The sequence below is a fragment of the Lissotriton vulgaris genome, chromosome 6, assembly GCF_964263255.1.
Source record: "Lissotriton vulgaris chromosome 6, aLisVul1.2, whole genome shotgun sequence".
Taxonomy (NCBI): domain Eukaryota; kingdom Metazoa; phylum Chordata; class Amphibia; order Caudata; family Salamandridae; genus Lissotriton; species Lissotriton vulgaris.
The window spans coordinates 829,163,131-829,191,102 of record NC_141694.1 but is presented as its reverse complement, the minus strand read 5'-3'; the positions used below and the strand labels follow the sequence as shown (position 1 = coordinate 829,191,102).

Genomic DNA, 27,972 nt, shown 5'->3' with positions numbered 1-27,972 from the left:
GATTATGGAGACTTAGAGCACCCAATCCTCTTATAGGTAGGCCACCGGCATCCTTCAGGGGCAGAACATCCCGTTCCATGGCTGCCCCCCTCTTACTGCGGGAGAATATTGATAGGGGGGTTGACCCAGTTAAAGTTACGGGGACCTGGGTTAGTAAACGAGTAAAGGGAAGGGGTCCCAGTAATATGAAGACATTAACCAAGGAAATGAAAATAATCAAACCAACAAAACTTCAGTCCACATTGTTTTATTCACAATGGGATGATATATTGAATATGCATAATTTACAGAATAATCAATCAGTGGTTAATTACAGTGCCCCAAAAGTAGAAGCGGGGAGGGTAGTGTGATAGTGATGGGAGTTGGTGAAGGAAAGAGAGAAGATTCTTAAGTGACGGTAAAATCAGCAATTGAGACTTGTTTCACAAAGTTACAAACTCTGTACCTAAAACAGGACCGACAGGTTCATGCAGATTATTTTAGACGCAAATCATACTCCAAATGTTCAATGAATGAAACCAATAGGGTGTGGAGTTGACGGTGAAAGGCAATCGGATGTCGACGTTTCGACCCTCGTACGCGCAGACATTAGTTTTAATCTTGCTGTGGGGTCTTCATCAGGACTGGAGTGTGGGGGACACGTAACCACAAACGTGGTATAGACAGGACCCGGTGATACGTGGGTTCAAGGTCAATTTCGAGAAAGGATCGTGATGTAACCCAAACGTTGTTCGTATGTTTCCACGGATTCAGGGGGGTCCCTTGTACCATCCATAATATGTAATCTACACGCCGTAGCCAGGACACGTCCGGCGGAGATCGTGTTCAGTGGCGATCAGGCGGAGGTGAGTCAAGAGCTGTGTCGGTCACGGAGTTAATCCTGCTCTGGTCTCTGCTCACAGTCGCAATGGCCACTTCTTTCCTTCACCAACTCCCATCACTATCACACTACCCTCCCGCTTCTACTTTTGGGGCACTGTAATTAACCACTGATTGATTATTCTGTAAATTATGCATATTCAATATATCATCCCATTGTGAATAAAACAATGTGGACTGAAGTTTTGTTGGTTTGATTATTTTCATTTCCTTGGTTAATGTCTTTATATTACTGGGACCCCTTCCCTTTACTCCCCTCTTACTGCATCATCGGCTACCACCCCGGAAGGGTCTGTATGGGCTGGCCAGATAATGATTACCCAAATATTCGCCTGTTATTTCGTTGTCACGAATTGGGGATCTATCACCACGTCAGATGTTAAGATGTTTATGTATTACAAGATACCAATAGGAATTTGTTTTAATAAAGACATGCTTTCTCAAAAAAAAAGGCTTTGTGATTCACTAAACTTTTTTTTTATGTGAGTGAGAATGTCTTATTCCTGGAAATTCATGACCAAAGCCACAGCTAATGCAGGATAAGCTACAGTTACTCCCAGTAAAGCTTTGTAAATCGGGCCCTGTGTGATTATAAGGACAGCGCGGGCGCTGTGGCTCTCCTGGTCCCCATGCCATTGCTATTTTAGAGCGGAGCAATTGCTTTCATGGCCTTGCATAACTCCTCGCCTTCCACCGCAGGCTCGGCGTGGCTATGTGTTGGTGGAACAGCTGCAGCCTTAAAGAGCCTAAAGGTCGAACTCGTTAAACGCCTGTGGACTTTGGCGTCTGCAGGGAACAACATACGAGCAGGGAGCGAGGTGTTCGGCTCCCTGCTGGGCCAGTGACGTACTTGAGCCTCTGGATTAGAGTCTGCCCGTCTGGAGACCCTGATGTCAGTCTCTTGATCGGGCACTCTGGAAAAAGAAGGTCTGCAGGGCCCGGCTGGGCTTTCATCTCGCCTGGAATTCACTTTAAGACATGATAGCAAGAACAAAACCACAGGGGACACATACATTTTTATTAACCTTCTTACAGCTTATGGACACTCTAGTTGGCAAACAGAACTAACATTCTTTGAAGATAATGACATTTCCCCCTTTAGGCCTATCCTACGAACATGCGCCTTTTCATTCGTTCCATCACTCAGAGGACGTATCAAACTGGGCATGCTTCACTTTACCCCGATAAGGTCTTCAATCTGATACCAAATATGTGATAATGTTGGGATATGGGTAAAATATCTTAATTTGATAAACTAGGCAGACAAAATGATTATTTATATGACATGTTCTTATGAATAACATAACACTATATAGGATGCTATGATACTTTACTCTAGATCACGTGTCTAGTACAAATCCTGATGTCAAACAAAATCTATGTCTTCCATGCTGTTTTTATATGTTTTGCTAACATAAGCCAGTCTGTTACAGAGAACATGTTATCCTTTCATTTAGCTGTAATTTCCTTTCATTTAATTTAATTGTTTTTTCTTCTTTTTCATTACTGTTCTCGTTTTGAAAATCCCAAGAAAAAATTATTTGAAATTAAAAACGACATGATAGCAATAGACATTGAATGTAGGCACGCCCTTTCTTTCATTTATTCAATGACTTGCACCACACCCCATACCGCCTACAGGGTACTTCAGTATTAGTTGAAGGTTGTGAATATACAGTGTTAAGTGAGCTGTCAGCGAATGTCAACATTCCTTGTGGTACTCCAAATTATATCTGGTCTTTTTGACCTCATTCTATTAGTGACAGTGACACATACTGCCTTCCAGGCATGTGCTGCGAGGCACTCATGTTAACATCAGAGCACCACCCAGCAGCTCACGTCCACCCTCCAGTCACTCGTTCAGGCTGTGACCATAAGCCTCCCCTTCCTGTTCGTCACTGCTGCTCCCAACAGCCATTTGTATCATCCTGCACTCTCTCTCACTCTGCCTTTGCTCGCACCCACTCCACGGAAACCCCAGCTTCAAGGAATCCGAGTTGCTGCGTTTATTAACTTGCCATTGGCCCAAAAATTATGGGCTATTCCTTGTTATTGGTGGTCTCCAAGCTGCCATGTCCTGCTTCCCCTTATCCGTCCCACTTCACTGGCCATGGCTGGAATGGGCTTACATTGGCTGCTTTTCCCTGCTCAGCTCTAAATAAGTCCAGTGCTTGGATACCAAATACTAAATGAGAGGGATTCTGTCCTGCTCATTTGAATTTGAATTTAAAAACATTTATACAGCGCTCTTTTACCCAACGGTTTCATGGCGCTAGTGGTGAAACAGTGGACGGCAGCAGCTGAAGGAATTTAAGTAGAGTAGGCTTGCATAAAAAGGAAGGTTTTGAGGTCCTTCCGGAACTGGAGGTAAGAAGGTGAGGTACGCAGGGTAACCGGGAGGGAGTTCCAAAAGGCTGGAGCCAGGACAGCGAATCTCGCTCCACCAGCCTTCTGTTTTTTAAAACGGGGGATGGTTAGGAGGGCCAAATGAGTGGAGCGAAGTTCTCTGCCTGGTAGATAGGGCTTAATGGCAGAGCAGATGAATTCGGGAGCAGTGCCCGATCTGGCCTGGTAAGTGAGGCAGCCGAGTTTGAAAAGGGCACGCTCTTTCACAGGGAGCCAATGTAATGCTTTGAGCAGTGGAGTGGCCCGATGGTATTTGGGTAGGCCATGGATCAGGCGGGCAGCCTGGTTCTGTACCAGTTGCAAGCGGTGGATCGCGTAGGCAGGAGCCCCATTATAGATTATGTTGCCATAGTCTATACGAGACAGTACCATGGCCAGCACGATTATTTTTAAAGCAGAGGGAGAAAAAAAGCGGGAGACTTTCCTGATTATTCTGAGGGAAAAGAAACAAGAGGAAGCCACAGAACCAACATGTGAATGAACAGTGAGTTGTGGGTTAAGGAGGATCCCAAGGGTTTTTACTTTGGGTACAGGGAGTGGAGGGGCACCAAGGGATGGGGGCCAGAAAGAGGGGGACCATGGACTGCAACCACCTCCGGTCAGGACCAGCTCGGTCTTGTCCGGGTTGAGTTTGAGGTGGTTGCAGTTCATCCAGTCTTGAATGAACGTCATTACTGTCTGGACGTTCTGGGCGGATGAAGATGGGTGGGACAGGTTGAAAATTAGCTGGAGGTCATCTGCGTAGTTAAACACGGTGACCTCCAGCTGCTGTAACATAAAAATGAGGGGGAAGATGTATAGGTTAAACAAAAGGGGGGAAAGTGATGAGCCCTGGGAGACCCCACACTCTACCTTGCGGGAGGCCGCGGCGAAGCCAGCCAGGTGGACCGCTTGAGCTCTCCCAGCAAGAAAGGACTTAAGCCATGAGAAGGCCAAGCCCTCTATGCCCGCTGCCCTGACACGGTTGAGGAGGATGGAGTGGTCCACCGTGTCAAAAGCGGCGGACAGGTCTAGGAGGATCAAGGCTTGCGGAAGGTTGATGTCGATACCTTCGCGCAGTTTGTCCATTACTGCGATGACCACTTTCTCCGTAGAGTGCAGGGGACGGAAACCGGCTTGACAGGGGGAGAGGCAATGATTTGCCTCAACATGGGTGCTCAAAGTGGTAGTAACATGGGTTTCAAGGACTTTTGCAAGGTAAGGCAGGAGGGAAATGGGGCGGTAATTGGAGGGGGAGGATGAGTCGGCGTCAGGTTTTTTTAGGATTGGAATGACAACCGCTGATTTGTGTGGGCTGGGGACAGTACCATGTATGAGTGAATCATTAAGGAGGGTCAAAGGTGGTGTGGGGCAGGCTGAATAGATTTCCTTGAGGATGTGAGCAGGGGCAAAATCCAGGGGAGAGCCTGATTTGACCCGATGAAGCAAAGGGAGGAGTGTGTCGTTGGTTAATAATGGAATGTTGGTAAATTTGAGGGTAGTGGGGGGTGGGGAGGGGTTGACAAATGTGGGGGAGGGCGGGGGATGTTGTGTTTGATTTTGGCAACCTTGTCAATGAAAAACTCGTTGAGCGAGTCGCAGAGGGGCTGGGAAGGGGGGATGGTGACCGTGGCTCTGCTGGATGATGCTAGTTCATGGACGGTGGAGAAGATTTCCTTCGATTGGGACTCAGCTGTCATTATCCTGTTAGTGTAGTATTCAGTTTTTGCTTCGAGAATGCCCTTTTTGTAAGTTTGTAAGACGGACAGATAGATTGACTTTTGTGCGGGACTGTAAGTTCTTCTCCAAGCTCGCTCGGCCCTCCTTGCAGCTAGTTTCTTCTCTTTGAGGTCGGGAGTAAACCAATGATTGGCTGCGTGGGCCCGTTTGACTGTAAGCCGCCTTAAGGGAGCGAATTCATCACCCGCCACGGTAAGCCAGTTGTTAATAGCGGCCAACTGGGAGGTAGCTGCAAGGCCAGATAGGTTAGGGCGGGTTTTGGCCAGGGTTGAGCAGAGAGAAGGCATGTCTGTTTTGCCCCATTTCCGAACCCAGGTGTTTTTGGGAAGCGGGGGCTTGGCCAGAGGCGCTAGAGTAAGGGAGAACGTGATGGTGGAATGGTCTGACCAGGAACATGGAGATATTATGGGGGAAGTAGATGGGACATTCAATGACCAGATTTGGTCTAGCGTATGACCATGTATGTGGGTGGGACTATGAATGAGCGGCGAGTAATTCAAACTATTCATAAGGCTGGTAAACTCCTTTGATTGAAGGCTTTCGGCAGGATCGTTAGGCCAAAAGTTAAGGTCCCCTAAGACTAGTACAGATGAGTTGTTAATCACCAGGGTAGCCAAGAGGGTCTGAATACTGGAAAGGAAGGAGGGAGTGGGTTGGGGGGGGCGATAGATTAAGATAAAAGTGAGGGGAGGCTGGTGGGAAGTCGAACGGGCTACAAGGTGATCAACATCGGGGATAGGGGGGAAGGGAGAACCTGAAAATTAAGGTCAGTACGAGCTATTAGGGCCACTCCTCCGCCCCGCCTGCCTTCTGGGCGGTCCGCTCGAATGGCGGAATATGAAGATGGTAAAGCGGCAAGCACGTTGGGTAGGGAGTCGGCCTTGAACCAGGTCTCGGTTAGAAATAAGAGATCTGGTTCATGGGAGTCGATGTAATCGAATAGTTCGTATTGGTGATTGACCGCAGACCTGGTGTTTAGGAGTGTGGCCGAAGTGCTGAATAGGGGAGCAGGAGGGGCCAGTGGTGGAAGGGAAGCAGGGGGAGGTGTGGAGGGGGGTGAGGCTAAATGTGATACAATCCCGGGAAGGGAGTGAGGAGGGGGGGTATATAGACCGAGATGTACCAGTTAGGTCGTTGTGGAGGGGTCGATGGAGCCAGGGGCCCAATGCAGACATAACTGAGATGGTGAGTACGTGACGGGACAAGCAGCATCTTGTGCCCCTGGCCCCGGTCGGCCGCGGACGGGTGCAGACGGGCTTAACTCAGGCGCAACTCCGGCGCGCCTTCGTCGCGCCCGCTGCGCCCGTCCGCTGCGCTCCCGGAAGCACATTGCTTTTTATGTCCTGCCTCCCCAGAAGCGCTAGACCGCTAACTCCGGCCAGGCTTCACTATGAACACAGCCCAAGATGGCGCCTCGCCCTCCACTCAAACAGCACTGTCAGCTGCGGTGGAACGGGGCGAGGGAGGCCACAGGAGGGGCAGTAATGTGCACAAGATGCGGTAAGAAAAGCGGTTTGTTGAAATTAGTGCTCCAACATGAAAAGTGACAATTTAAAATAACTTAGGCGCCAGCATCTAAATCATGCCTGCGCACGCTGATTAGCCTGACAAGCTTTACGATGGGATAAGCGAGCTCTTAAGATGAGAATCAGCTCGCGCCACACAGAAACTCTCCAGCAAACCCTAGGCGCTGCCACCGACCTAAAGGTTCACAGTGAGCCCTGCGCTGCTTGTCTTTTTATGTCCTGCCTCCCCAGAAGCGCTAGACCGCTAACTCCGGCCAGGCTTCACTATGAACACAGCCCAAGATGGCGCCTCGCCCTCCACTCAAACAGCACTGTCAGCTGCGGTGGAACGGGGCGAGGGAGGCCGCAGGAGGGGCAGTAATGTGCACAAGATGCGGTAAGAAAAGCGGTTTGTTAAAATTAGTGCTCAAACATGAAAAGTGACAATTTAAAATAACTTAGGTGCCAGCATCTAAATCATGCCTGCGCACGCTGATTAGCCTGACAAGTTTTACGATGGGATAAGCGAGCTCTTAAGATGAGAATCAGCTCGCGCCACACAGAAACTCTCCAGCAAACCCTAGGCGCTGCCACCGACCTAAAGGTTCACAGTGAGCCCTGCGCTGCTTGTCTTTTTATGTCCTGCCTCCCCAGAAGCGCTAGACCGCTAACTCCGGCCAGGCTTCACGATGAACACAGCCCAAGATGGCGCCTCGCCCTCCACTCAAACAGCACTGTCAGCTGCGGTGGAACGGGGCGAGGGAGGCCGCAGGAGGGGCAGTAATGTGCACAAGATGCGGTAAGAAAAGCGGTTTGTTAAAATTAGTGCTCAAACATGAAAAGTGACAATTTAAAATAACTTAGGCGCCAGCATCTAAATCATGCCTGCGCACGCTGATTAGCCTGACAAGCTTTACGATGGGATAAGCGAGCTCTTAAGATAAGAATCAGCTCGCGCCACACAGAAACTCTCCAGCAAACCCTAGGCGCTGCCACCGACCTAAAGGTGCTCATTTAGTATTTGTTTCTCAGCACCCCCCTCCCAAGTCTGCCATGATCAGCTGCATAAGATTGTGATAATCCATTGAGCTTAAACAGCTGCTTTTCACAAAACATGAATATGTTGCATCAATATTTCCAAAGTGACGTTCACGAGCCACCTTTCCAAGCTGGCTCCACCTTGCCAATGACACAGCATGGGGCACCTTCATCATGGCCCCCCTGACAATGCGCTGCTTAAATCCCAAGAGATGACTGCCCCCTGGTATCAGCTTCCTTGTCCCACCTGCAATCTGTGCTCTGGCACTCCCATTACACCAGCCCATGAGTTGTAGAGTGCCCCGTCCATGCTTATGTGGGTGATCATTCTTGTGTCTTCATGCTTGGTCATTTGCAGGCCTGGACTGGCAGTAGCAGGCCCCAGGCATTTCCCCGGTGGGCCAAAGGGGTGGGGGCCTGTTTTGTGCCAGAGGGCGCCGCTTTTGGCACTGGGGCCCGGGTTTGCAGCAGTGCTGCAATATCTGCCCCCTGTATGAAAAGCAGGAGCAGAGCTTCTTGCTATCAGACCCCTCCGCTCCCAGGGATGGTCGAGCAGCAATCTGCCATGGCTGGTTGCTGTTCCTAGTCACCCCTGGTCATATACCCCACTGGCATGCAGGCCAACAGCAAACTGATGCACCTAAACCCTCCTGCACAGCAAATTACCATACCGTAGCAGAGGGAGCTCCATCTTACCACCCACCTGCAGTTTCATTGCCCCCAATAAGACTCTCTGCAATGAGTTATGTCAGTATTTGCAAAGGGCTTTAGACCTGCTGGCGCCATAAAACTGTAAAAGAGGGGAACCTGGGCACTCTTGCTGGACAGCCTGATGCACCAGGGTTTGCTCATCAGGGCTGCCTCCAATTAAACATGGCAAAGCATGCTGTCTTTCTTTGACCCAAAACTTGGCCTTTTGGGGTGGGGAGGAGGCTCTGCTTGGCCACTGGGAAGAGGGCTAGGTCAGTAAGTGGCAGTGGGATGGACGAGTCAGTCCTTGTAGCGGCAGCAGGAGATGCCTTTGGGTTGAAAACTCTGTGAAGGCAGGCCCCTGTGTCATGCCATCTTAATGTGCAGTATCACGTATAAATCATGCTGTATTTTAAGGTACTTTTTGTTGTTTCTGGTTCATTACATAACGATTATAAGTACTTGGCATTCAGCGTAGATGGTTACCAAATTGGTGATTTTTTTCTATTTATGCATAACAATTTTTACAGTGCTTGTAAATCAATCTTCATTAACCAGCACAGTGCCTTCATTAGAACAACTGACATATTTGACTCAACAGCGAACCATCGCAGAGGAATGGGCAGCAGCTAACCACAAACAAAGACACAGCCTTCTGCTCCATCCACCACTTCATCATAGTATCTTATTCACAGAACATACCACTCACATTCAGACACTTACCCACAGCACCAAATGCTAACCAATCACCACATGTTAATGAACTACTAGTCCTTGACTACTCACAAACAACACCGTTTGCCCAGGACCAGTCACATAACAGCTCTATCCAACGCTGCTCACCGACAACCAGTAGCACACTACACAACTTGTCCTCCACCACCCGCAATTACCATCATGGGCCCACACTCACAGCCACCACCATGCACACACACAGCCACCACCATCTACAACCACAACCACTACCAAGGGCCACCATAAATCAAGCCAAACCTTTCGGATTTGCTAATGCTTTTTCTATTATGTTCAAAGTTGGGGAATCTGTGTTAGAACCAGAAACAATACTCTGGCAGAGTGTGAATTTTATTTCCCCTGACATAGCAACGCAAAATATTCTCTGCCAGCTGGGTAGCTCCTAATAATTGCCACAGATAGCTTTCTGTGACAACCTGTATCATAGTGAATTATTATTGCATAAAGCTGCACTCTGCATGACCCCTGCCTGTCAGTTCTAAATAAATCAACAACAATATACCCAATAATGTTGTAATTGCGTTATTGCTTGAGGGGTGTACACCCATCTCTAGCAACATCAACAATCCTTGTCAGGGTCAGCCGCAAAAGTCACTAAATGATCCTGTGCCTAACCGTCTGGTTGCTTGGTTCAAAAGCAGTCAGGCTAACTTAGAGGCACTGTGTTGAGTACTTATGCAGCACACAAACAGTAATAACGTGAAAACACAACAAAAGAAAAATCCCATAGCACTTTAGAAAAAATTGAGTTAAATGTAATACATTACTTCAGCCCAAAATTACAAAAATCAATCAGTAGAACCGAAGATATGCAATTTCATTTAAGTACAACGCCTAAAGGTACAAAGTGCCACTTGTGGTCATCTGGTCATGCTAGACCAGGGAAAGGTCACAAGTTCAAGGCGACCTCGATGGATCGTGGGCTGGATACAGGAAACACGTTAGTTAACATCTTAATGTCCAGCGCAAAGAGTTCTGTTTGTGGTGGAGGAGGCCATGAGGAGGGATAGTGTTGTGGACGAATACGTAAGCGCGAAGGACAGGCCTGGCATCAAGTGTGAAGGACAGGCCTGCATCATGGACAGTCATCGCTGTAGCAAGAAGATCTGATTAGGGGTCGCGGACTGTGGTTGCTATAGATATGCATTGATGGTCACTGCACGCTCTCGTTGCTATAGCGCAAACAGTCAGATTTACTGGGTTTCGCATTGATGGATTTTGCAGGCAGCAAAATCTCAGCACAAACTGGCCTGTTCACGGTCATGAAGAGCCCCAAACATCAGGATTTCTCCTTTCTTCCAGAAGAGTGCACTCTGATGGCAGCCAAGGGTCCGGGAATGGGGGCGGCACCTCTTGGACATCAGGGGCTCACTTTATGTGAGGCCAGAAGCACTCAGGCTGGTCCTGTTGCAATTCCAGTTGCAGCAGATCAGCTGGGTAGTTGCCAGGGGGCATCTAGAGCTTGCTGTGTCCCCTTAGCCCAGCACAGGAGGTCAGCAAACTGCCCATTGGAGTCACTCTGATAGCCCAGGGCTCAAGGAAATGGTCCTCTTTCCTTCAAGTAACAAGGCAAACTTCCAGCACAGGGCAGTCTTCTGTCTTTAGCAAGACAGTCCTCTGAGAAACAAGGTAGGCCTTAAGCAGCAGGGTAGTCCTCTGAAGTACAAAGCAGCCCGTCTGAAGTTCTCCACAGGTCCAGGAGTGTACTGAAGAATGGCTCTGAGGGTCTAATACTTATACTTGGGGCCAGCCTTTGAAGTAGGGAAAACTTCTAGGCTACCCACACATCTGGTCCTGGAAAGTTCTTTCTTTCTCCCGCCAAGGCTCTAAGATGTCTATGGTGAGAAAAGACTGGTGTCAGGTTCTTTGTGCATGCTGTAGGCAGCCCCTATTGAAGTGCAAGTGGGTCTAGAAACAGCTCTGTCACTACCCTTCCTGCCCAATCCTAAGTTCTATTGTCCCACTGTTTGGGAGGAATACACAACGCCTAACAGCAGGGTCATGTGGCCTAGGACACTGGAAGCAGGCACCAAAGATTAGGACAAGAAAATGGCAAATTTCTAAAAAAGTTGAATTTTCAGAATTGTAACTTAAATCAGAATTTCTGTTAAAGAGGATTTTAAACTACGATTCCTTTGAGACCAAACATGATATTTCTACCTGAATCTGATAAAAGGTTATCACACATTAAATGTAATAAGGTAGCTCAATGTTGCCATATGGGAGAGATAGGCCTTACAGTAGTGAGAAACTAATTTAGAAGATTTACACTACCAGGACATGTAAAACTTAAAATCACATGTCCTGCTTTTTAAATACAGTGCACCCGACCCTGTGGGCTATATAGTGCCTACTTTAGGGGTGACTTAAGCGTAATTTAAAAGAATGTTTAGGCCAGGCAAAAGGTGTATTTTTGCAAGGTCAGATTGGCAGTTTAAAACTGCACTACAGGCTGAAATGGCAGGCCTAACATATTTTAAAGGGCTACTTTAGTAGTTGGCACAATGAGTGCTGCAGGCCCACTAGTAGCATTTAATTTACAGGACCTGGGTACATGAAGTAGCATGTTACTAGGGACTTATAAGTAAATTAAATGTTTCAATTGTATTTCAGCCAATGTTATCATGTTTAAAGGAGAGGCACTCTCTGGTTAGCAGTGGCAAAGTGACCAGAGCCCTAAAAGCCAACAAAAAGGGTTTGTAAAACAGGAGGGTTGAAGGCAAAACATTTGGGAGGTGACCCTCCAGAGACGGCCAAGTCAAACAAATGTGTTTTCCTAATTCTCAATAATATGCCATCCAATCACACACAGATTCGTATTTTGGACCTGATTCTCAAAGGTAAACGTACACTTTAGGTGTGTTTACAATATTTTGGTGTTTCCAAACTACGTGCGTAGTTTTACCACTGTGCTCTCCTTATACTTATGTGTATGGAGTTCTCTGCGTCCCGGAAACTCCACAGTTAGGGTGAAGAATTCCACGCACATATGTATATGGAGTGTGAAATGGCAAAACTCTGTACTTAGTTTATGAATTGCATTTTGTAGTATGTTTTGTAGTCCGAAAAACGTACTACAAAGTGCAGTTTGAGAACCAGGCCCAATATCTTTAAACACCTACAGTCCCTAGTTTAAACGTGAGTATATGACGTTGTATATAACAGAATCCCTCCCTACAAATAATAGACTGATATACTATGAGTCACTGACATTGCAACTAGTAGTGTTAAGCCCCCTGGTACATTAAATGAACATCACATATGGCATCGGGACAATATTGAAATAATAGATATGAGAGTAATATCACAAATGTAATGGTAATAAGTGAAAACAGCACTAACTACAACCCTTACGTTAGACTAAATCACTAACACTGGTCTCCTACATAGTTGTGTGTTACTTGTCAGAAGAGCACTTCATGGATAGCAAATGCTATATAAATAACCATCCCATACCATAACATACCATGCCATACCATTGTTCAAAATGTCTGCTTAGGCAGTCCCCTAAGCCCATCCGAGACTACGTGTGTGTGAGGGTGTGTTTGTGTGTGTGTGTGAGTGAGAATGCGAGTAGAGCAGTGGGGTTGCTGTCAGTGCTTTGCCTACTATGGCCCTCATACCAGGTGGGTCAATGTTTTCCGATCCCTGCAAATGCCCTTATTTGTGAATGCGTCGGAATTACAAGTGATGCACAGTTTATCATACTTTTTAATTACCAGGTGGCATAAAGTCAGCACTCCTTAGCTACATTTCAGTAGGTTAAACTTGTAGAAGAACACTTAAGAAAAGGGACATCTAATTATGAAGAAATGTGGATTTCAGTGCCTTAAACATCAGCATCTGGATGTTATTCACTATTATTAGGGGAACATTCTGAATGGATTCGATTTATTTCACCCAGACTATTTCAAATCAGATTTTACCAGGTGACGGCTAATGGCACCTGGTGATCTTTGAAAGTGGTGATGCATAATACTGGCCAAGAGTTTGCTGTATAAAAAAAGCCTCATCATACTCACTCCCTCTCAGATTTATTCTCTTTCCCCCCACTCACTCTAGCTTGCACTCTCACACTTACACACACTCACTGATTCTGGGCTCTGGTGCCACTGTACCTGCTGCACCATTGATAGCTGCACACTTGACTCACTTCCACTCCATCTCACAATCTCCAATAAATCACTCGTTATAACACACTCACACTCCTTCACTCACTCCCTCGTACTCACTTTTACTTATTTATACAAACTCTCAAACTCAGATTTTCACTTACTTTCACTCTCATTGACTCTCAAACACACTCACACATAATTTCACTTAATCCAATCCACTCTCCATCACTCACAAATACACTCACCAACACATACACACATGCATAGAGAAATAACATTGTGTTTTACCTAATTTGGTTATTTAGCTGGCACCTCAGAGGTTCTATGGCAGCAGCAGAGCAGGAACTCTGGTTGTGGAAACCAATAAGCCATGGTTCTCAAGAGGATGCCAGATGAAGCAGGAAGGCAGGTTTAAAAAGAGGAAGACCCACCTCAATACTGCTCCCAGCTTCTTGATAGGACCTAAAGCGCAAGCCTAGAAGAAGCTGGGATAGTTCTGGGGTTCCTGGCCATGATGCTCTTTGTGGCTTTTCATTGGCTTCAGAGATGCACTGATGTTACAGCTACATTTTCGCAGATAAAGGGCTACATGCATCAAACTAAGGAATAGCGATTCCTTAATAGCAAAAACTAAGGAATAGCGATTCCTTAATAGCGATTCTTAAGGAATCACTATTAAGGAATCGCAATTCCTTATACATGTAGGTTTCACTAAAATATTAGCAATTCCTACACATTCCTTAATTGTGGATCGCAAATTTCGATTCACAATTAAGGAATGCCTTCTCATTCATTTCTATGGACCTCTGAATGAATTGGGCAGCATTTGCAATTTGCGATTACCAACTAGGTAATCGCAAATTGCACATGCGATTTCAAGAGTGCCAAAAGGCCACCCTGATGCACCCCAACAAAGGTAAGTAAGCACATGTGGTCCACTTACATGCCCTAAGGGCATGTGTATGCACCACATAGCCTTTGAAAAATGCATTTTTGTGCATTTTTCAAACGAATCGCAAATTACCATCAACTTAAAGTTCATGGTAATTTGCGTTTCCAAATTGCGAAAAAGCAATTTGCGAATGCATAAGGCATCTCAATTAGAGAATCGCAATTTGCGATTCCCTAACTGCATTCGCAAAATAGGTAATCGCAAAAATTGCAATTACCTGTTTAGCGAATGCCTTAGGGTTTGATGCATCACAAATATAATTTTACCGGTAGCAAATGGGCCGATTTGCAGAATCGGCCGGTTTGCGACAGGTAAAATGCTTGATGTATGTGCCCCATACTGTGCTGCCTGAGGAATGCAGAGCATGTCTTCTAAATAAGATGGATTGTGCCTAGGTGAGGGGTTTGTAGCTGAACTACTTCCCTCAGACATCCAGCTACAGAGTGCTTTTTTAAACAAGCATTGGCATAGCCAATAGGTCTCGCTTTTTGTACCTTATAAGTGTGTAGCCATGCACTACATTATCCTGAGTGTTGTGTGTGTTTGAGGAAGGACTTCTGACAAAGCAAGCAGTCGCAGTCTATATTCAACCTAAAAAGGACTATTTTAAAACGAGAGAGGGAACAGTCATATATGTCATATTGTTTTTTCTATAGCATTTTACCCCGTCTCTAGTCTTCTTTAAAGCACTGAGTTGGAACAGAAGACATAAGACAGAGAAGGACATGAGATGGCAGCTGGCACTAGACATGGGGAGAGTGTAAAACAGATGGGAGGTGGATACATGATATTATGTAAAGTGTGTAATTATGCAGCGCGTAAACGCCCAAAGTTGTGTTAAAGCACTACAGAGGGGCAGAAGGGAAATGAGGGCTGAGAGTGAGGATGGGAGAAAGCCACCAGTGACATGAAAGGAGATCGGGGTAAACCTGGAATTAAGAGATGCTTTGGGAATATAAACATGAAATGACACAATGCGGCAACATTTTAATTTAAAATGAGGGTGGCTCCTTTAAATGCGGAGAACTGGTCAGTATGGGTGGGGTCACGGTGCTACAACATGTAATAATTATTATTATAAAGATCATAGTAGCTGCTTTTCATAAACTTTGAAACTTAAACATTTTTTGATGATTCTTTAAATAGTGGCATTTGACAGCATGTACTTTTGGCAATAATAACGCACACACAGCAATGCATACATTGTCTCTTCCTAAACTGCTATTTCGGGGCTCCAGTGACAGTCTGGAGCCACTTACTGCCACCTTGGGGAGAGTATAAGTGCGCCTGCACCCCGTCCCATCTGGAGAAGCGGCTCAATAAATCTGACCACTCCTTTTATTTAGCTCTTTTAGTACTGAGACATGGAGAAGAGTTCCCATTCTCCTCAAAACAACTAAAATGCAACTGTCAAAATGCTCCTACATTGGAGCCCTTACACCCTTTCATGCAGATAGTTCCCTGCAAATGGAGTCAGCGAGGAGTCCATTTAAAAGAGAGAGACCGACGGAGTTTGGGGTGGGAGGAGAGCTGGGGCTAGTGGGAATTTGAGGGCGAGAGAGAGTTTGGCAAACAGAGACAGGCAGAGTTTGGGCTTGAGGAAGAGGGTACATTTTAGAAGAGAAAGACTGACAGACTTTTCAGGTGGAAGGATGGATGCTGGGATTAAAGCATCTCAAAGTAATACTATACAAACACTTGAAAACTAAACACCGAGACAGGCCTCAGTCAAGTACACCTGCACAAACAGAAAGAAGTTGTTAACGACGCGCGGCAACTGTTCCTCAGCCCTTCCCCAGGGAGAATCTTTAGCCTTCTGTAAACAAAGCTTGCAGTTCAAAAAGTAACAGCTGGAGGCGAGCTTTCTGAAAATCAGTCTATGCTGCAGTAACATGCTTTTCACAGTCTAGTCATGGGGAATCATGCAGCAATATAAAAATAAATAATATGTACATACGTAAGAAAAGCTTCTAGAGCATGCTGCTGAGAGGCGGAGCATGATTCTGGTTCTGATTGCAGCTGATATGGAATACGCCTTGTTGGTGGCACTCTCTGGTAGTCCAGAACACTCTGACAACTCTCGCGGCATTGAAGGGAGGGGGGCGAGATGAAGCAGCGGCCGGGCTTGTGGGGATGGGAGAAAAAGTTGTGGTGGGCCAGGAAAATGCTACTTTTAAGAATTAATGCAGATTAATCGCTGCACGTGGCACCCAGACAGGAGGTCTGTGCATGTTTGCAGAGAGGCCCCAGGAGGCAAAAGAGTACAAAATTAATCCAAAAGATAAGGGTGAGGAGATTGTGATGATGTGTTTGTTGGCACAGAATGCTCATGTTACGGCGCTGTCTTATTACACATGCGCGCTAACACATGCTGTCCCCAGCCAAAAAAAGACGAGTGGTGTGCAGTGGCGGCTGGTGACATTTGAAAGCAGTAGGGCATACATTTTTTGCCGTACTGCACTATGGCAAGCGAAGGTTTTTAGATACTAAGCGAGAGCTGAAAGTGCACATGCCAGTAGTGTCATTTTACCATGGGCTTTAGGATGGTCAGTTCTGACTTCTTTTTTTTAATCAAAATGTTATATCCAGTGTTGGCCAGAAAGTCCAACAAAAGTTGATTCTCCAACATTACATACTCTGTAAAGCACATGGAGTTCAAATGTGTTTATCTCATTATGTGGACGTAATAAAGTGACACCAAGAGTGTCACACATAAGGCACTGACAGGTCACACACAAGCACACTGAGGACATGGAAATGTCACATATAACGATTCTGCAAACTTGGCAGCTATGATTTATACTTATAACCTGAAATGTGAAACTGGAAAATACCACTGCACAAAGTGATGAGTCAAAAGTCAAGACTTGCTGCTTGTATCACACATGAAGTGGATCGCTAGTTAACACCCGGGTGAGCCATTGCTTCCTCTCGCCCCTCACACACACAAGCACCTTGCTCCCGCTGTCTCAGGTTTCTCACGCATAGGTTCAGTGAAGGATACAGATGCCCAGAAGCACTAAGGCACCAATGCCCAGCCCGGTAGCCATGTTTCTCCCCCCCCCCCCCTTATGCACCTTCCTCTTTCAGTGCACCAGCTCCGCTCTCCTCATCGAAGCTCTCTGCTCGGGCTCAAGATGCTCCCGCTAGGATCTATCCTCTGCGCGAACTTGGTTGTCTTCTCCCCTTCACCCAGCTTCTGCTACATCTTTCCGAATGTCCGTGAACTTTAACTCGGTAATGCACCTCTGGAGACGCCTTCTCGTTAACATACAGGGACTTACTTTTAAATGCTTATGAGGCAAATTAACAGATGTCCTGGGAGCACAACAACAGGCTTCGCGCTCTGTCGGTGTACCTCGGTCCTCCCTCGACCAATCAGCACACTCTCCTGAGGCTCAAACTGAGCTCCATCGAAGCACCTCATCCATACCCTGCAGCGCTACCAGTGATGGCAGTGAACCCTCATATAATGGTGCCAACACTCTGACAATATACCACTGAAGCCCACACGCTGCTCTGCCAATGGAATTCAGTCCAGCTCTGAAGCACCTTAACCAATGTGAACCACTGCACATCTCAGGACTGTTTATGCGCTGCAACCTTTATCAAATCAAACATATTAGAAAATGAACGCTACCGTGCATATATACCGATGGACACAATAGACTCTCCCACCACTTAAAAACGCAGCATATATATATCTATCATACTCAAAGCAGCAGGCTCTGTTTGGACAGGTATATACTAACACACTACTAAGCGCACCTCAATGCCCTTGAAACCCCCAGACGTGAAGGCGATGCTGAACCCCAGACAACATGACGTCTCCCAGGGCTGAAATAACTCACTCCCACCAGTAGTTTAAAGACAGTAATATCTCCTGCGGACCCACACTGTGAAGAAATGGCGCCAAAGTGGTGGATAGAGGGGAAGGAGGCGCTCGGAAAGCCCACGCCACGGATGTACAGGAGCTGATAAGATCGCCCGAGTGCTCGCCAGCAGACAAGCAGAGGTGCGGCCCTTTGAGGTTGCACTCTGGCTACTCCTTCTTTGTGTCGGAGCCCGAGGCCTAGTGACTTTGGACCGAGCTGAATAACACAATGGTGCGTGCGGACCTGATCCAGCGATAAGATTGTGGCTTACCAGTTAGTCATGGTAACTTACAGTCTTCCAGAGAGCCCAGAGTCCAAATGTCCGCAGAAGCGAGATTTTGGACCAGACGTATATGTTTTAATGAAAGAATGATGCTCCCAGCTGAGATACATTAGGAAAGTTAATCGATGGGGCTGTTGCAGGTGGTGCTCTGAGAGGTGTTAGAAGTGCAGTGAACTGCATTTAAAACCCTCGGTGAAATTCACATACTCAGCGATCCAGATGTCAGTTTCTTACAACTGTCAGGTGACTCTTAGGGACGGGGCTAGGCACTCCTTTTATCGTAATTTCCGGTCTAACAAATAAGCAACTTCCTGTCAAGTTCACGCTGGACCAACATTTCAGTGCCACTGCCAACGGGCTGTCATTGCTACATTCACGAGATGAGAGCAGGCATTACCACTGAGAACCGCGGCGCAATGTATAAAATCACTTCGCAGCCCACGTGCCCCATAGAGGCTGGCTGCTGGCAGTCACGGCTCGCTCACAGTTGGGGCCAGGGAGGTGGGGGGGTTAAATAAAATAAAAAACTTACCTGGTCTTGACCGGTCTGGTCAGCACCAGCTCTGCTCTGGGGTCCCGTTGCCGCCTAGTGCTGCTGGAAAACTCTCTCAGCGAATCCTGGCGCTGCCAGCAGCGCCGGGATTGGTTTAGGGCACCGTTACTCTTTTCCCACCGCACGCCCATTAAGAGACCGAGGGGCTCCTAATGGGCATGCGCAAGGCAGGGAATACACAAGTGCGCATGACAGGGCCCGGCGAAAAATTCCCCCTCTGTCCTTATTCTTGCGCACTTGTGTTGTGCTGCTGCCTGTCCCTAACAATTCCGGTCACTCAACATGAGGCTGGACCGCCCACCCCCTTCCAGACTCGGGGGTGGGCGGTCCAACATCATGTTGTTGATGTTGACTGACATTCAGTTCAGTTCTCCCTTGCTTCTCTGAATTTAAGTAAACGTAAACGGAGAGTTTACTTCAGAGACCCGAGGAAGCTGCGGCCGTCAGCGGCTTGTGGGGCAACGCCCCAGCGCCCCTAATGGATGCACCGCCACTGGTGGTGTGTTAATGAGCCATGACGAGAGAGGAAAGCCAGATGGCGTCTCTGCTCATAACCGTGTGCGTAACCGCACGTTTTAGGCCACAAAAAAAGCTGTGGTCGGCTTTTTGAAGCCCACTTGCTAAAAGTCTCGCCAGGGCAGCGCATGCCCTGGCTCAGGCGAGACCTACAAACAACACACTGTAGCTTGATCATGTTATCAGGAGCCAGGAAACGAAGCAAAGAGTGCTGGCCTGTGCACAAGCACTCTAGTTTTCATGAACACTGTGATATTGAAAACTATGCAGGGGCTTCACAGGAGGCAGAGGGGCTGCAAGCTGAAGGCCCTTATAAGGAGCCACGGATGGTGAGGTCAATATCTCAACACCCATTGGGACATGCACAGTGATGGCCTAGGTGTTGATTACTAATGCCTGGTATGCTACTATGACGCAAGCCATACTTCATCTGAGGCAAGCGCTGCAGTTAGCTGCTGAGGATGAAAAATGCAGCTACTAAATCTTTCACTTTTGAAATAAAATAGTAAATTACATTTTGTCTATTTTTCAGTGATATTGCTCATGTAAATTACACCAGCTGATAGGGTAGATTGCAATGCTCTAAAAGCATGCATTCACAACAGCAGCACACTTTACAAACGCATAATTTCTTGTAAGGCATGCTATAAATATCGCAAATTATGACTAAAAACAATATTGACAATTAAAACACTACACAGAAATTCATCTCAAAAGCAAGAACAAATTAAACAAGCTTTGGCAATGCCAATATGCCTTGCGTTATAGGAATGTTGTATGTTAATGTGAAGCATTACAAGTAAATAGCATGGGGCTTTCTATGTATTTGTGTGGAAGCAAATAACTGTAGCATAATATTGAATAGGTTAAAAGGTCAGGTAAAAGTTGCAATGTCAAGCCAGAACTAAACATCTTCGTATGTTAATTATCTAGTTATCTAAGACACCTCAGTAGCACTTCAATATTGTGTGTGCCCTTGAAACATCAAGCTCAGGCAGTTGGATAAATAAACTAAATGATCACGCTTTGTGAAGGGCATGGACTTTTTTTGTGGAAGCACACAACTTCTGTCAAATCAAAACATGTACTCCTGACTCCCAACATGCGTGAAAAGCCAAATCCTATCTCTGTGCTGTCACGTAAGACCATAAAAATTGGGAAAATGTATTTAAACATTGCAGCTAAAACAATAACAGTTAAATTAAGGAGGCACAAAGATATTTGTCTTCCACCTTCTTTCATCTTTTCACATCATTCATTTACCTTTTTGTCTCTTTTATCTCTTATTTTCTACATCAACTGTCCTAATTTCATACCACACCATTCCTTTTCTTTTTATCTTTTCAATTCACTTCAAACCTCTACCGTAACCGTACCTTCATTTTCTGAAATCATGGCTTGTACTTCATTTTACAGAGCCTAATTTGTTAATACTAAATAAGAAAAAGAATCATGGGCACTATGTGAAAGATATGTAAGAGCAAATCATACCCAAATATGAATATGCACATGTGTTTCCTATCTCTACAGGTGTAAGAAAGTGAATTATTATTTGGGGGGATGTGGGAGGCCACCACAAGTAATAAAGCCACTAACCTAGGAAAGGTTTCAGGAATATAAACGTGAGCTCAAACCCTGTTAGCTGTCACAGAGTAGACAGGCTTAACAAAAGATAATGTGTAAATAATTTAGAAATACCAAAATAGTTAAAAAGTCAAAAACATAATGCAATAAAAATACCATTCCAATTTATGAAAATAGGGAAACTTTTAAAAAGTGACATGACCCGAAAATGACAAAAATCCAATAAGGGGAACCAGTGATAGGAATTTTAGAAAATTGAAGGTAAAGTGCACCAAGAAAAAGAAAAGCGCCAATGACCTTCTATAGTCATGGTTGAACGGGACCTAGGAGTGATTTCAGGTCAACTGCGATGGGTTGACTACACCAAGCAGGTACACCTTAGTCAGGGATTTTACCATGGGTCTTAGTCTCTGAAATGGAAGTTGAAATCATCCAGTGGGGCAAGTATAAAGGCTGTATCCAATGATGGGTTCCATGAGGCTGGATACTTCTTGAAGAGGATCTGCTGAAACACATTTGCTGCTGCTGAGAGCCTCCAAGTGGATAAAACCTTTTTCTTCACGCTAGCAAAATCACACCTTGGACAGATTGGCTGGGGTGGATGGTCCTGTTCCTCTCCAGCTGCTAAAAGTCAAGATTTTTCTAAGTTCCACAGCTTTTCAGGGATTATAAAAGAAGTCTAATAAGACACAGCCAAGGGTCCCAGGACCTCAGTGACAGCTCTTTGGGAGGTCACGATTTGCCCCAGCCGAAGTCACCTTCTGGGTCCAGTCCAGGCACAATTGCAACTAGGCAGGTTGGCACTTCAAGGAAAAGGCTTCTTGCAGCTTGTTGTGGCCCTGTAGCAACACAGGAGGTCTGTGCATTGGCCCTTGGAGTCCACTTCTTTGTCCTAGGTACAAGTGGAAGCAGGTCCAACCTTTCAGATCTCCTCCCAGGTATCCAACAGCTGGTGAAGTGCTTCTCCTGTTCTTCCACGGCTACAGAAAGTGTTCTGAGGATGGTGCCTTGAGGTGTTATATTTATAGTTGGAACTATCTAGTGAATGGGGGTGACTCCTAGCTGCTCCCTAACAAATGGGGTAAACCTTTAAAGATTTTCAGGGGAAATATGACCCACTTTTTCAGCAGTTTATGTTTGCTCTGCTGTAAGCATTTCCACAGTACATCTTACTCCCAAAATCCAAAATGCAGCAGCCTGTGCTCTCTTGTGCAGAGTCTGTGTGCCCACCCACGGGTGAGGCCAGGGAAATGAGCAGTCCCCTGTTCTGTGGTCACTCAAAACCGTCTCTGGGAGTAGCTCCAATCCCACTGGGTTTGGGGCCAGTCTGGCTGGGGGGAAATGTTTGCTTTCTCCAGGTCTCACCCTACACTTACTCATGAAAGGACAGCCCCTTAACATGATATTAAAGTTCCTGGGTACACTCTAACTTGTTTCTTTCCAAGGTGAAGAAAAACGCCTACCCACCTCCCAGGTCATTGTCTCTGTTCAGGGTGCAGTTTTCATGCCTTATCACTGGCTGAGCAGCTGCTGGAGAGCAAACGCAAATTAGTCTCCAGGAGCTTCAGGCAGAGGAAAGGTAACTTTCTAAAAATAACTTTTCTGCAATATATATAAAAATCTATTTAACCATTGAATTGGGTTTCTAACAAATATACAAAATAATGCCCAAAATACTACAGTGAAATTAGCCTTTTGATGTAAAACACGATAGGGACACGTTAACCTTACATTTCTATATGCTCCAATTAAAAAAAAAAACATCCATAAACATTTAATTGGGTTTCTAACAAATATTAAAAATAATGGCCAAAATACTACAGTGAAATTAGCCTTTTGATGTTAAATACTATAGGGACACGTTAACCTTATGTTTCTATATACCCCAGTTTTAAATACCATTCAATCAATCAATCAATCAGAACATTTGTATAGCGTGCTACTCACCCGGAGGGGTCTCAAGGGGCTGGGGGAGAGGGGCCCGTTACTGCTCGAAAAGCCAGGTCTTGCGTTGCTTCCTGAAGGAGAGGTGGTCCTGGGTTAGCCGAAGTTGGATGGGGAGGGAGTTCCATGTCTCGGCTGCCAGGTAGGAGAAGGATCCCCTCCGGCGGTGGCTCTGCGGATGCGTGTGACGGCGGCGAGGGCAAGGGGATACGAGGTCTACATAGGGATAACTTATTAAGATTTCAAAGGAACATTTTTCCTCTGCCAAAATGTTTTTTTACAGGGTGGGCTTCAGGTTTAAACTGCAGCAGCCCCCTTATAATGGTGGGTCTAGAGTCATGTTTGCCATGTGACAATGTGGATAAGCACAACAAGTACTGCAATCTGCAGGTGTCATTTAACTACCCAGGCCATAGGTGTATTTTTGTACCATTTAATAAGGCCTTATTGGAAAGTTAAATAGGCCAATGTAACCATGTTTTAGGAGTCAGAGCTCATGCACTTGAGCCTTGACAGCAGTGTGCCAGTGCATAGAGCAAATGAAACAACAGCAGCAGTGTCAAAAAGATGGGTGACCACACAAAAGGTGCATTTTCTTACAGCAATGAAATGTTTTTTCACTATGGAGATATTCCTTCTCCTAAACCTCCATTATTTGTGGGGAGTTTTCTTTCTCTTTCCCAACATGGGAAAGCACTTACCTCTTCTCACAAAAACATGTTTTACCTGTTGTACTGTCGGAGGCCATACAATCGGTGTGCAACCCTAAACTGAACACTACATCCCTTTGCTTTGCAAGACACGGGTCCACATTGTAAAGATTTGCAGAGCCCAGTTGTAGGATTGGAATGTTTGCTGCTGTACATGAGAAATATTTACTACTTTTATGTAACATAATGGATAAGTTTGTAAATTACATTGGTGCAGACTAACTGATGTTTACTGTTACCCAGCTATGGGGCACTCATTTTATTGACTTCAAAAGGATGAATGTTTGGACCCACCAGGTCAAACAGAGGTTTCTCAGGTGGATGCAGCAATCAGCCCTTTCAGCAGGCAGTCTCAGGTGGAATGCCTTAACCAGTTTGTTTTTTACTGTCGAGCCTGCGACAGCTAGCGCATGCGGTCGCTTGCGAAACACTATTGGTTCAGTAAAGGGCATGAAGCCTGCCCATTGCTTATCATTAGTTGGATTCAATGTTTCTCTTCTTTGCTGTCTCCTAACTGGACAGTACTGGCCAAATGTCACTTCTGTTTGTCTCCATGGAGCAGGTACCAAGCACAGATTGATTCAACTTAATCAGTGCCTGTCCGCTGCTCCCAACGCAATTGAGGTACTATTTCTTCCTCATCCCTTCAAGCCCCCGTGCCCTGTCTGGTACTCCTTCCCTCCTCCCCACACCTCCCTTGTGATATTTTCCCTCTACCCCTTCTGATATCACTGTTGCCAATGCGAAGCATATCCTACACTGCTGTTTTTTTCACAGTAACTTCCAGTTTGTTTTACACAGTTAAACTGCTTTTCACGGGTTATTATCCCTGTTCACGCAGCACGTAAAGAACATATTTTGTAGACTAAAATATTTTTAACCCTGTCACAACTTCTCTTCTTTATAAGTCAGTGTTCTCAACTTGACATTATTGTGCCTGTATTTTTTTACTGCAGCAACCCTGCTTTTCCAGTACTGGAGATACATATCACTCTGCTAATGCACCAAATTATATACCTCTGCACTAACTGCTGAGACCCATATGCAGCGTTTGCAATGCACCCAATTCCTGCAGCACTTCTTCAGTTCCAGTACCGGAGTGCACACATCGCCACCAGTAGTCCCCTTTTACAGCCTGCAACTTCCTTGCTAGTCCAGGACTGGCAATATACTGTATCGTGGTGGTGCTTTTCGGGGCCCTGAATAAAGTCACACTGACACCAAGCATGTAAATCAAAGAACTGCCACGTCTAGCATGCAGCCCTCATATTTATTCACCCTTGCACGTGAAGAGGCCAGGGGCTATACCACTGTCTGGACGTCCCCAGGGTATGTAATAACCACAACAGATAACAAAAACCCCCTTTGTGGGATGCCCCAAATGGGTCTGTCCAAGCTAACCCAGCAATTCAGTTGTATCGTATCCTGCTGTTCCTCTCATGCGTGTTCAGGTCTTTGTCATCCTCAGAAAGATCTGTCATTGCACATCAATCTACCTTCAGTATCCACTGCTATTCCTTCACTTGGAACAACAGGCAGCTTAGCCAGTGCACCTAGGACTTAACCAGACACATCCTCCACCATTCACTCACAGACTCTACCACATATAGCTCTGCTAATGCACTACAATCATAACCTACAGCATCCACTGGTATTCCAATTCAGAGACTTTGTCAACAGTCCCCTCAATGCACCTCACCCCTGACCTGCAGAATCTCTCCTCTTCTGGTGCATGGGCGTACAAACTGCCCTGCCAATGCTCCTCATTAACACCATCCAGGACCAATTGTTGTTTCATTACCTACACCAACATACAGCTTTAGGGACGCACCCCAGCCCCGACAGACACTATCCCTCGTTTTCCAGTACTGAGTCACCAGAACTGCCAATGCCCCTCAGTCAAGCCTCCCTTCATTGCAAGCCAGGCATAACCCATTACCATGCCTGGCATTTCACCTTTAGAAGATGGTACCAAGGCCTATGAACGGCTTCTAACCACTTTATTTTCAGCCCATCCCTACAACTGGCCACTGTGCATGGTGAGTGAGTGAATTTGGAGCTAGTTTCTATGTGCTAGTCGAATGTTACTCTACAACCTTGTGCTCCACTTTACACTACTCCCCTCTATCCCACTCCACTCTATAACACTCTTTTCTAGGCCACTCTACTTCACTCTATGCCATTCCACTCTTCGGCACTCCACTACACTCTACTCTGCTCCACTCTACGACACTCCACTCTATGACAGTCTACTCCATTCCACTGTACGACACACTACTCCAATCTACGTCACTCCACTCTACAACATTCTACACTACTCTATGCCACTCCTCTCTATGCAACTTCACTCTACGACACTCCATTACAATCTATGCCACCCTACTCTATGGCACTACACCACTTTAAGCCACTCTATGCCACTCCATTCTACATCACTCTACTCTGACACTTTACTCCAATGTACTCCACTCCACTCTATGACACTTTACAACACTCCACTTCACTCTATGCCCTCCACTCTACGACACAACACTTTACTCCACTCGACGACACTCTACTCCACTCTGCTACCCTCCACGGCACTATACGACACTCTGACACTCTCAATACTCTATGCCCCTCTTTGCCACTTAAATCTGCGATACCCTATGCCAATTTAGTCCACTCTTCACCACTCCACGATACACCATTCCACTCTATGACACTTTATGTTCTGTACACCATTCCACTGCACTCATGACATTCTACTCCAGTCTACAATTCTCCACTTTACTCCACTCTAACACTTTACCCCACAGTTCAACACTGTACTCCACTCTGTGTTATGCCACTCAATGCCACTCTACTTTATAACACTCTACCACACTTCACTCCATGCCCCTCCACCCTAGGCCCCTCCACTGTACAACACAACACTCTACTCAACTCCACAACACTTGACTTCACTCTATGCCAATCTTCCCCACTCCACGCCACTCTATGACCGTTCACTCTACGAGCCTCCACAACACTCTATAACCCTCTACTCTATGATCCTCTACTCTACGACCTTCCACTATATGCTGCTCCACTCTGTACCACTCTGTACAACGCACGTCCACTCTACTACACTCTATGCCACTCCACTCTACGACACTCTATGCTCCTCTTCTCCACTCTACGCCCCTCCACCTTACGCGCTGCTACTCTATGCCCCTCCACTCTACGCCCCTCCACTTTAACCCCCTCCATTCTACATGCTTCCACTCTACGCCGCTCTACATCACTCCACTCTACACCACTCTACTTTAATCCACAACAGTATTCTGTAATCCACAACACTCTGCTGTAATCCACGACACTCCTCTCTTATCCACTCCAGTCTAATCCACAACACTCCACACTGATCCACAATACTCCACAACACTCCACTCTACGACCCAATGCCACTCTACAACACTCCACGGCACTTTATTTTAGCCCACTCAACTTCACGACACTCAGGTTCCACTCCATTTTTACCCACTCTACTCCATTCCACACCCCTCCACTCTACACCACTCCACTCCCCACTCTCCTCTATGCCACAAACTTTTTGCCATGCTGAACAGCAGCCACGCTGGCGAAGCTCTAGGCTAAAACACATTTGCAAAGCTAATAGCTCTTGCATTAGCGAGACCTATTGTCCTTGTCAATTCTTGTTTAGATAAAGTTATTGCCCTTGAGGTAATATAAGGAGTTTTGTAGCTGTTGATTTATGTTGTTTTAAAATTGATGATTTCATGGTTTGATGTTACCTTATGTTACACCATTGCATTGTATATAGTATTCCTTTTTTTGTGATCAGTACCTTGAAAACGTTGTTCCTTCCATGTTACACGCCCCTCCTGGCCAGACAAAAGAGGGGTCACTATTACCATATGTTTTCCAAGGTCAGGTACTCGTGCTTCAACAGTTATTTAGAGATTTGAAAGCAATTATTTTATCTGTCAGGATAAACGCTCCCAGTGATTTGTCACACCAAGGCATCTATCAGGCATAATTAGTAAGAAATACTGGGCCCCCTCAAATGAGGATGGTACTCTAAGTAAAAAAAGAACGACCTGGTCCATCTCACTTACCCAGGTGACATGCTTCATCACTTGGCCCCTCCTCGCTGTGGGGGTTTTTCTCTGGTGCTCTTTATAGAGGATTGAATAGTGTGCCTTCCTAGCATTCAAACCTCTAGGGGACACTTAGTTACATGCTAAAATGTGTAGGGTGACTTATAAGTACTTTATTATTCGCTCCCTATCACATGATTAAAAATAACGTACTTAGGGCCATCGTGATGCAGGCCCGCATTTTGCATCTTCATCTTACTCCCCACACTCACTGCCCCTAGCAGGTGTGTGGCTTTCGTCAGGACAGGTTGGTATCCTAACTTCCTAACATGAACCCTGGCTGGTGAATATGGATAATGAAGTCTGTC

General features: G+C 46.0%; 1 protein-coding gene across 1 annotated transcript in view; it reads left to right on the top strand.

Annotated features, from left to right (window-relative positions):
• ACTN2 (actinin alpha 2) overlaps positions 1-27,972 on the top strand; it is a 369,946-nt gene that overhangs the window by 272,566 nt on the left and 69,408 nt on the right. The window lies entirely within an intron of this gene.